This window comes from Rattus norvegicus, chromosome 4 (genome assembly GCF_021556685.1).
Source record: "Rattus norvegicus strain SHRSP/BbbUtx chromosome 4, alternate assembly SHRSP_T2T, whole genome shotgun sequence".
Classification (NCBI taxonomy): domain Eukaryota; kingdom Metazoa; phylum Chordata; class Mammalia; order Rodentia; family Muridae; genus Rattus; species Rattus norvegicus.
In genome coordinates, this window is record NC_141537.1 from 122,781,667 (window position 1) to 122,791,641 (window position 9,975).

Sequence of the window (9,975 nt, forward strand, 5' to 3'; positions counted from 1 at the left end):
AGTGGTCAGGGCTAACACCTCACCCCCACGTACCTACACTGCCATTGGGTATCAAGCTTTCAACATACCTGGCTAGATGGTAAGGAGACCTGCAGCGAGGTTCATCAATCAAGGGGTCTCGCTTTCCCCTACCTTGTGTCAGACAGATGTTTGGTGGTGGGCATGCTGTGGGTTTGACTATTACCACCTGCAGCTGGTCTACTTTATAGGAAGGACCGCACTGTTGGTGAACTGGCTGACAGCCCGAGGAGCAGACCCGAGACACCTGAGGAAGACAGTCACCTGTGACAGCAGCTTCAGGGTGTCCAGTGTGTCTCCATCCTGCTTTATGCCTCAGGTTCTAACAAGACCAAGGAAGCTACCAAAGTCCAGCTTGGTGAGTCAGTGAGTGTACCGGCATGGCTTACAGAAGCGTCGTTGACTCAAAGCATCAGTACCACTAGGAACTGTTCTGGGTGACTTGCATCTCTGTCACTGAGGAGTTCCACCCACTGCATGGGTGACTCATGAAAAGTTGTTCCACTGGGGAATCCCCGGAGAAGCTTACAGGCACTAGCAGTACCCAAGAATCCCAACTCCCAGTCCTCCTTCACTCTTGTCTATATAAATTGAGTTCCAACCCCCAGTCAACATTCACACTGTCAGTATAACTCAAGAGCCACAACCCCAAGTCTACCTACACACTCTATATAACTCAAGAATTCTCTACCTGGTGAATTGTTTAACTCTTCTATAATCTTAGAGAGAGGTATGACCTCGTAGGTGATCACAGCTGCTCTGATTCAAGGTGTGTGTGTGTTTTTTCCTTCCAGGTTGGATGCGACCATTAACATCTTCCTAGGACCTACTTGGCCAGTCCATGATTTAGAGGATAAACGCAAAGAGACTTTGCTGTGCAGGACTCTGGTGTTTCATAAACTATTACTGGACACAGTTTGTGGAGACAGGTAGACTGAACATTGTTGGTCAAGGACTCAACCTGACAGCACAGCCTTGGCTGGTGTAGAAACTTTGTGGCCCTCTCACAGCCACTCAGAGTCCTGGAGCAAAGTGTCCTTGAGATATGCACCCTGCAAGTGTGGGATAGAGGTAGGCTGTGGCTTATTTTTCTCATTTATCCAAGAAGCTATTTTTGCTCATTAAAACCTAGTTACTTGCTGTCTCTAGCCAGGATCCTGGAGTGCTCGCTTGGTTAATTTAAGCAAGCAGAGATTTGACGGAGTAATTTTATTGTCCTTGGGGATTGGCCGGCTGATGCCAAGCCTCGCTCTTCCCGTTGGAATGGAGTTAATTTTCGCTGAAATTGCTTCTTAGCAGACAAACACATTCCCCATCATTGAAGGCTTATGTTTCTGCTGCTCTATTATTCCTTAATTTACACACCCAGGCAGTGCAGAATCCATACTCAAGACAGAAGAGACAGTCCCTCCCAGTACCACTGGGTGCAGGGCAGTGAAGGAGCACCAGGCACTCACTCTGCCCCAAGTACCCAGGTAGTACCACTAGTGTGGATTGTCTGACAACTCTGCACACCCAAAACTTTGCCTGTGCCCAGCTGAGAGCAAAATGCAGCAGAGGGGGGCTGGGAGGGGAGAGGAGGAAGTGCACGGAGGGAAGGAGGAAGAGAAGAAAGAAGGGAAGTGAAGGAGAAGGTGGGGGTAGGGTCTGCCTCTCAAAGACTCGGTTATCTCTGGAAGAGAGGCTAGGAAATGACCCAGGTTATCATTAACTCCTCCTTTGTCTCTGGTCTGGCTTTATGATGGGACATGAAAGATAGGACTTCCTAGAAAAGGAAGACAAAGACAATTGTCTTTGGAAGGGACCTGCCATTCAGAGTCCCCAGTGAAATTAGCTGGAGTGGGCAGGGTGGGGTGGGAGGCTAGTGGGGCACAGCACACTTCAGAGAGGTGGTCAGACAAAGAACAACATGGACCCCAGGCCATGAAGATTAAACTAGTGTCAGGGTCCCAGTCAATGGGCTTAGGAGGTCAGTTCATAGTTGGCAGAAGGGCAGTGTCTCCTGGTCAGCACCTCGGACAGCTCCAAGGGCACTGGCGCAGAGAGTGTCCTGGCTATAGTGGAAAGACCAGAAACAACCAATTCCTGGCTTTAATACTGGCTTAGCTGAAAGCAGAGGTGGAGGGGTTAGAGAGAGGGGGCGTGGCAGGGGCCGGGTGAGGCACAGGCCACGGGAGTTCAGAGTTGAAGACTGGAAAGGACCTTTCATTGATGCTGCCTTTCTGGAAGGCATAACGGAAGCTTTGCTAGCTGCTGATAAAGAACCTTGGGAAAAAAAGGATTCCATTGACACAGATGCTATGAGAAGACAGCAATAAGCTAGCCATTACATCCTGTTACGTGGATTAGGAGGACGAGGGAGAATATTTGCATACCAATTACCATAAAATTGAAGTTCAATCTATACTGATTTTGTGTCTTGCCTTTGGAAAGTTGAGTTTCTGTCTACATCTGTTTGCTAAGAAGATTCGCTCTCCAGTAATGCCACAGATTTTATTGTAACAGTTTCAAAAGTGTCAACTTGTACGATTGAGATTGAAAACGTTGATTAGGTGAAGATGAACTGCTACGCTGTGTGTAGTCAGAACGTGATCCCTGCAAGGATGTTTGTTTACCTAGATGATAATTAACCCACCATTTGCCTCAGGGATGCAGCTAGCTGCAGTTAGCTCAGCCCGTTACAGACAGGGATGCATTCTTTAATACTGGGGATGCGGTAAGGTGCACACATCTGTACAAAGCATGGGTGACAACTAACTGACCCAAGCACGAAATTCACTCCTGGAGAAGTCAGTGAGGCTGCAGTGATCCAACCCTGTCTCCTGCAGAACACCATCACTCACCGCTGTGGGACTGTGTCTTCGCGGCTGCTACCTGACATCCCCGTGTTTGCTTTACAGATTAGCTAGGTTCTCAGTGCATCAGCAAGTAGTCAGTGTGACACTTCTTAGCCCTTTCATGTTACTATAACAAAATACCTTAGGCAGGGTGATTTATGAGTGGCCAAATATTCAGGTTTCTTCTGGAGCCTAGGAAGATTGTGAGGAAGGAACCAGCAGGCAGGTGTCTGGTGAGACCTGATCCTCATTCACATGTTCTCATGTAGCAGAAGGACAAACAGCTTCCTTGGGCTTCATTCTCTTAAAAACACACACACACACACACACACACACACACACGTGTGTGTGTGTGTGTGTGTTTTGTCTGCATGTATGTCTGCACACCACCACATGTATGTCTGTGCTCCACATGTATGCAGTACCCATGGAGGCCAGAAGAGGGCGTTACATTTTCTAGAACTGGAGGAACAGACAGTTGTGAGCCACCATGTAGTTACTGGGAGCTGACCCTGGGTACTCTAGGTGAGCAGCCAGTGCTCTTAACCACTGAGCTATCTCTTCAGCCCTATCTTCGGGCTCTTTTATAATGACACTCGCAGGATTCAGCCCTCACAGCCTTGTCCCCTCCAAGGGCCCCTCTCCTCTCACTGAGGATGAAGTTTCAGCACAGACATTTTGGAAGGACACAGCGCTCATGTGTTTGGGTAACCACATTGGCTCCTAGTCAGATCCGTGAGCCCTAATGGTGCCGAGCACAAAACAAGACCAGATGTGAACAGGTGAGTGAGTCGGTAAAGAAAAGCACGAGGAAATGAAAGCTTGTCGTTTGCGTTTTAAACTCCAGGAGAACAAAATTTTTGAAGCGTGGGAGATATAGCATTATCTAGGAGGCCAAAGGGGGTGATCCAGAAGCTGAGGTCAGCCACAGCGTGGCTCTCACTGGCTCAGAGCTAGGAGGTAGGATTAACCAGGTGGTCTGTGACAACCCGGCTTCAATGACACAAGGGACACAGTGAGGCACCACCAGAGCTGAGAGGCTCCTCCACAGGACAAGCCCAGGCCAGGCCAGGCCAGCTTCACTCAGCTCCCTCTCCATGCATCTGGGCTGTCCTTGAAGCCCTGTAGACATTCCTGGTTGGGCCACCTGCTCAGGCTTCTCCGTTGGTCCCAAAACTTGCTAGGTAACCCAGCCACCAGAGCACTTCCTCTCTCTCCTCTGATGGTTTTGTTTGCAGTTGATATTGGATATTGTTTTCTGATTACACCACTGTTAATTATACATCACTTAATGGTGAGACTGTGTTCTGAGAAGTGTCTCTCTGCACGATTCCTTTATCGTGTAAACATCACAGAATGGATTTATGCACAGTAAGATGGCTGGCTATAGCATCACCAGGAGATCAAATCTTGTGTCCACTGTGGTTGTGCCTGTTGTTGGCTAAGGCACTGTTAGTAGTATTGGTTGTGGTTGAAGCTAAAAGAAGAAGAGAGAGCAGGTGGGAAGGAAGAAGAGAGAGGGGTGGTAGAGGAGGGGGAGGGGAGGAAGGAAAATAAGGAAGGAAGAAGGGAAGGAAGGAGGTAAGGAGGGAGGGAGGGAGGAAGGAAGAAATAAGAAAGGAAGGGAGGAAGGGATGGGGAAAACGAAGAGGGAAGGAAGAAAGACAGAGGGGTAGGAAGGGGATGGGAAGGAAGGAAGGAAGGAAGGAAGGAAGGAAGGAAGGAAGGAAGGGACCATGAAGTCTGTACATAACCAGTGCTGTGACACCAGGTGGCTTTCCTGCCAGTGGTGGGATTTCTTGTCACAGCAGGTGACAGTGCACCCAGTCGGGCCCAGAGGACACACCCCTGCCTTAGGACTCACCTGGCCTGTGGCAGAGTCCCCTGGGAGCTTCCTGTGCTGGGCCATACCATACAACTGTCAACCCTGCTGGATCCAGGTCTCCCATATTTTACACTTCCCAGGTGACTCCAAGGTATAACAGCATCCGGCGATGGCGCTGTGAGTACTCCTATGAGGGAGGCGAACTGTGGTCCTAGGTGAGGGGCAGCATCTGCTCAGAGCTGTTAAAATGCAGAATCCTAGCCCCTGCCCTCTGCTGACTCCAAGGCGGTCTCCAGGTATTTTAAAGGCACGTTAGTTTATATGGGAAGCAATAAAAGTGGTAACAACCATTTATGCAGCTCTTAAGCTTGCTCCATATTGATGACTGTGAGGGCAGTAATTGGATTTTGATAGGTATAGAGTCCTCTGGAGGCTGCACTGCCTTAGGCTGGGGGTGGGGAGATGGTGGGGATGGGACAGCCCAAAGCACCTAGAATATTGTAGAAAACGGAAAATAACCATTATCCCAGGCAAGGAATGCCTCACTTGCGCCTTGTTCCCCTTGGGGTGCTGGATGAGACAAAGGAGGAAGAGAAGGAGTTTAAATCAGGGGATGTCCTTGGGGAGCAGACCCTGTGTCAGGGACAGAGACCAGCTCTTGCTTGATTGCTTCATGGGAGAGGCTACTCTGAGCTTTCAGTTGACACAGTGTGTGTGGCTCCAAGTGGCTGGAGGCCCTGACCCATCTCTAGTTCAGTGTAGTCAACATCGCCTCTGCTATCAGCTAGACCAGTGAGATTATCGGCCAGGAGCGGGGGAGGGAGGATGCTGCCTTTTTGGCTCCATGCCCATGTGGCCAGTGGCCAGCGTGATATCAGAAGGCCAGGTGGGGTGAGGAAGCTCCAGGGTATGGCTTCTTCAGTGAGGTTGAAGAGTGGGTGCAGTGTAGAGTCTGGTAGGAGAAACTCCAGTGGCTGTGGCCCTTGGGAGGCAGCAGCAGCAGCAGCAGCAGCAGCAGCAGCAGCAGCAGCAGCCCAGGGGTCTGACAGCAGGGTATATCTGTTACCATCTTGCCTGCAGGACAGCAGAGAGAGATATCGTAAAAGACTTCATGATGTTTAGGTGACATTCAAGTGACACCAGAGGGTGGATGGCAAGGGTGTGCTGGAATGTTCTCCCTGCAGTGGTGTGGCTGAAGCACATGGTCCTCCTGGTCTCGGCCTCTCTGCTCCTCAATTCCAGTGGTATCAGATACATTTTGGCAACGTTGGGAGGGTCAGTTTCTAAACCCTTAGTTCCTCCCATTGATCCCCAGTTGTAGAGATGGGGCCTGCCACATTGCTCCGCCCCGTCTTCCTCCCACTACTCTCTGATGCCCCCCGCCCCCACCCCATCCTCATCTGTGCACTTTGAGACTTTTCTGTTCCGTTTGAAACAGACACGGACAACTGAGGAAGAGCTAGTGTACCGAAGTCTCCATTCTGGGAAATGAGATTTCAACCTGGCTTCTTTTGCTGTCTGCTGTCATCTTGTTTCCGTCTTGGATTACTGCTGAGTGAGAGCAAAAAGCCCTTGGCCAGAGGACTGTAAACCCTAAGGTTTCTTTAAAATGTACTAATCCAGGGGCTGGAGAGACAGTTCAGCAGCTGAGAGCACTGAGAGAAGTGGGGTTTCGGTTTCCACCTCCCACGTGGTAACTCGTAACTGTCTGTAACTCCAGTCCCAGGCAACCCGATGCTGTTTTCTGGCTTCCTTGACATGGAAGAACACGTGTGGCGCACAGACATGCATGCTGGCAAACACTGATTCACATACAAAGGAAGAAACGAATCTAAAAGATAAGTAATGAGGTGTGACTGCTCACTTGATAGAGTGCTTGTTGGGCACACATGTATACCTGAGTCTGTATCCCCAACACCGACATAAAAACCGGGCACACGGAGTCTGTAACCTTGGTGCTGGAGAGGCAGGGATCCAGGGGACTTGCTGGCTAGCCAGTGTAGCCAAAAAGGCAAGCTCCAGGTTCCTTAAGGGACTCCATAGGCAACGCCACACTTAGGCAGGTGGGCCTGGACTACAAGGACAGTAGCTGAGCGGGAGCCTGAGAATGAGCCAGGAAGCAGGGTTCCTCCAAGCCGCCTACCTTACGCTCCTTCGTGATGGACTGTGACCCTGTGATGTGAAGCTAACCTTTTCCTCCCCATGTTGCTTTTGGTCATGGAGTGTGTCACAGTAAGCCTAGGACACTATACTTCCCCTTCCTCCAGAAAAGACATAGCAAGAAGGCCCACTTAACTTCTACTGCTTATAATTGGGCCAATCTGTGGCATTCTGTCTGCTACAGTAGCGCAAGGCAGTTACGACACTGTAGCCATGGCACCATTTGGCTGCTTTGTTTCATTAATTAATTAATTCAATTGGTGGTGTTTTTTTGTTGTGTTTCCTTTGTTACAGCTGCTCTTGAGGGATAGAACCCAGGGCTCTGCCTGTGCCAGACAGGTGCACTCCCACGGAGCCACCACATACCCGCCCATCTTTCCCATCCTTTCCCGTTCGTCTTCTGTCTCTACATTTAATTCGTGCTTTTAGTAGACACTGTTTACTTGGATGAGATCTGGTTATTTAAATATATCAGAATAATTATTCAGATTTCTGGCCAAGTGAAACAAAACAAAACAAAATTAAAAAGAAATTAACAGAAGACCGCCATTGTACAATTTCAAATAATGTGATTTTTACGGAGATCACACACACACACACACACACACACACACACAATGAATGAAGAACAGACAGAGCCTAGAGAGGCACAGATTCACAGCAGAACCATCTGTCTGAAAATGGTTTAATAATGAGGGCATTTTAAAGAGGCTCCTTTACCTATAAATACCTGCGTGCCACTGGCAAAGCTTTCTATTGGTGCCTTGTAATCAAGTGAGAGACTTTGTCCCCTTTGTTCCCTCCACCCTCCATCCAGTGCTAGACACTTACACACTGCCCTTCCATCTGATAGCTCAATACTGTGATGTTTGTTTATTGATAGACATGGGGTGGGGAGAGGAAGCATTCTGTGGAGGTCGGGCAACGACCCTCTGGAGTTGGTTTTCTCCCTCCACTGTGGGATCTTGGGTTCAAACTCAGATGACCAAGCATGCTATTCTACCCACTGAGCCATTTTACTGTCCCAATTTTGGCGGTTTGATCATAAAGGCACTTACAGAAAGTAGCATACTGCCTCCCTGACACCTACCTCATCTCCAGGTTTCCTGGTGTTTCTAAACGATGCTGCAATGGGAATTTCCCTTCCCAGGATTCTCATGCTTTGTCTGGTCTCTCCAGCAGTCACCATGACATGTTCATGTTTGCTCTTATGTTTCTTGCTTGGCCTCTGTCTCCCCAACATCCCATGTGAGACCAGGAGTTCCCTGAAAACAAGGGTTCTTCTGGCTCTGTTCATGGCTATATTCCCAGTGCCTGAATCACACCTGGCAAGGAGAATTTGCTAACGATAAATAAATGAGCTTCTGGAGGGGAAGTCCAGTTGTGGTCTAATGAAGAACACACCTGGTCTTTCCCTCTGATTTCTGGATTCAAAAACCCTGGGAGTTTCTTGAGTGAAAGGAGTGTTTGTTATGCTAACTGGGTGCCTCCTGGTGACATCTTCTTGGCTTGGGGGAGCAGCCATCATTAAAGAGCCAAGCACAGGATTAATGGGTAGAATCCCTCTCTGTCTAACCTCTGGGAGGTGAGGCCAGTCTTGAGGCCAAAGATTGGAACCATCACAGAAACTTGGGTTCTGAGCAGGGTCTCAGGACCTCCTGATTAGTAGGCATAATGGGTTATATTGATTGTCAGCCTAATGGGATCTAGAATCACCTAAGAGATGGGCCTCTGTGCATATCTGTGTGGAAGTGTTCAGCTTGGGTTAACTGAAGTAGGAAGGTGGACCATACATCCTACACATGGAGCTCCAGGGGCCTGATAATCTGAAGTTCAGAATGAATAAAAAGAGGGAAATTAGCTGAGCAAGAGCATTCCTCTCCCTGTTTCCTGACTGTGGACACTCCGGCCACCATACCTTCCCCTCCATGTGGGCCATATCCTCAAATGGTGAGCCAAAATAAGCCCTCACTCCTTAAGTGAACTTTGTTAGGCCTTTTCTCACAGCTCTGAAGAAAGTAACTAGTGTAACAGTTAACATGCCAGGTGCCATGAGGCTCTGTTTTCCACTCCCAAGGTGCCTGCTATGTCTCTCCATTCACCGGGTCCTGATCTATGGCCTCTGGAGGAGCCAGCAGCAGGGAGACCAGCTCCAGGGTCATAGCCTTTGTCAGCTTGACACAAACCAAGGCATGGAAAGAGGGAACCTCAGTTGAGGAATGGCCTCCATCTGATTGGCTTATAGGTGAGTCGGTGGGGGAGTTTTCTTGATGAATGAGGACCCAGCCCACTGTGCCACCCCTGGGAAGGTGGTCCTGAGTTGTTTAAGAAAGCAGATTGAGCAAGTTCCCCCATGGTCTCTGCTTCAGTTCTTGACTCTAGATTCCTGCCTGGGTTTTCTTTGATGTTAAACTGTAGTAACCTGTAAGTTAAAATAAACCCTTTCCTCCCCAAGTTCCTTTTGGTTGGGGTTTATCACACTGTGGTAGTTTGAATGAGAATGTCCTCATAGGATCTGTGATGGCTATTCCCAGTTGTCAACTTGACTGCATCTGAAATGAACTACAATCCAGAAATGGGGGTCACACCTGTGATCCAGATCTTGACACTGGAAGACATAGGGTTTTGATTTGAATCTTGAGGCATAGTGGGCATGATGATATGTACCTTTAATCCCAGGAGACAGAGTCTAACAGATCTCTGAGTTCAAGGCCAGCCTGGGACAGAACAATTTCTAAATCCAGGCATGGTGATGCACACCTTTAATCTGGGTTATACCTTCTGCTGGAGGCCTACATAAGGACAATGGGAGAAGGAAGGCTCACTCTTCTTCACCTGCTTGCACTTACTTGCCAGTACATCTGTTTGAGACTATTTTTTCAGGATTCTAGCTTATTTAGAAGATCAGCTGAAACACCCAGCCTCGTGGAACTGGGCAACTACTAGATTATTGGACTTCCCATTCACAGCTGCCCATTGTTGGGTTAATTGGACTGTGACACTTGAGGTGGGCCTTGAGGTTTCAAAAGCCCATACCATTTTCTAATGTCTCCCTCTGGATTAGATATGAACTTTCAGCTACTTCTCCTGTCTGCCTGCTGCCATACTTCCTGACATGATGTCCATGGACTGGCC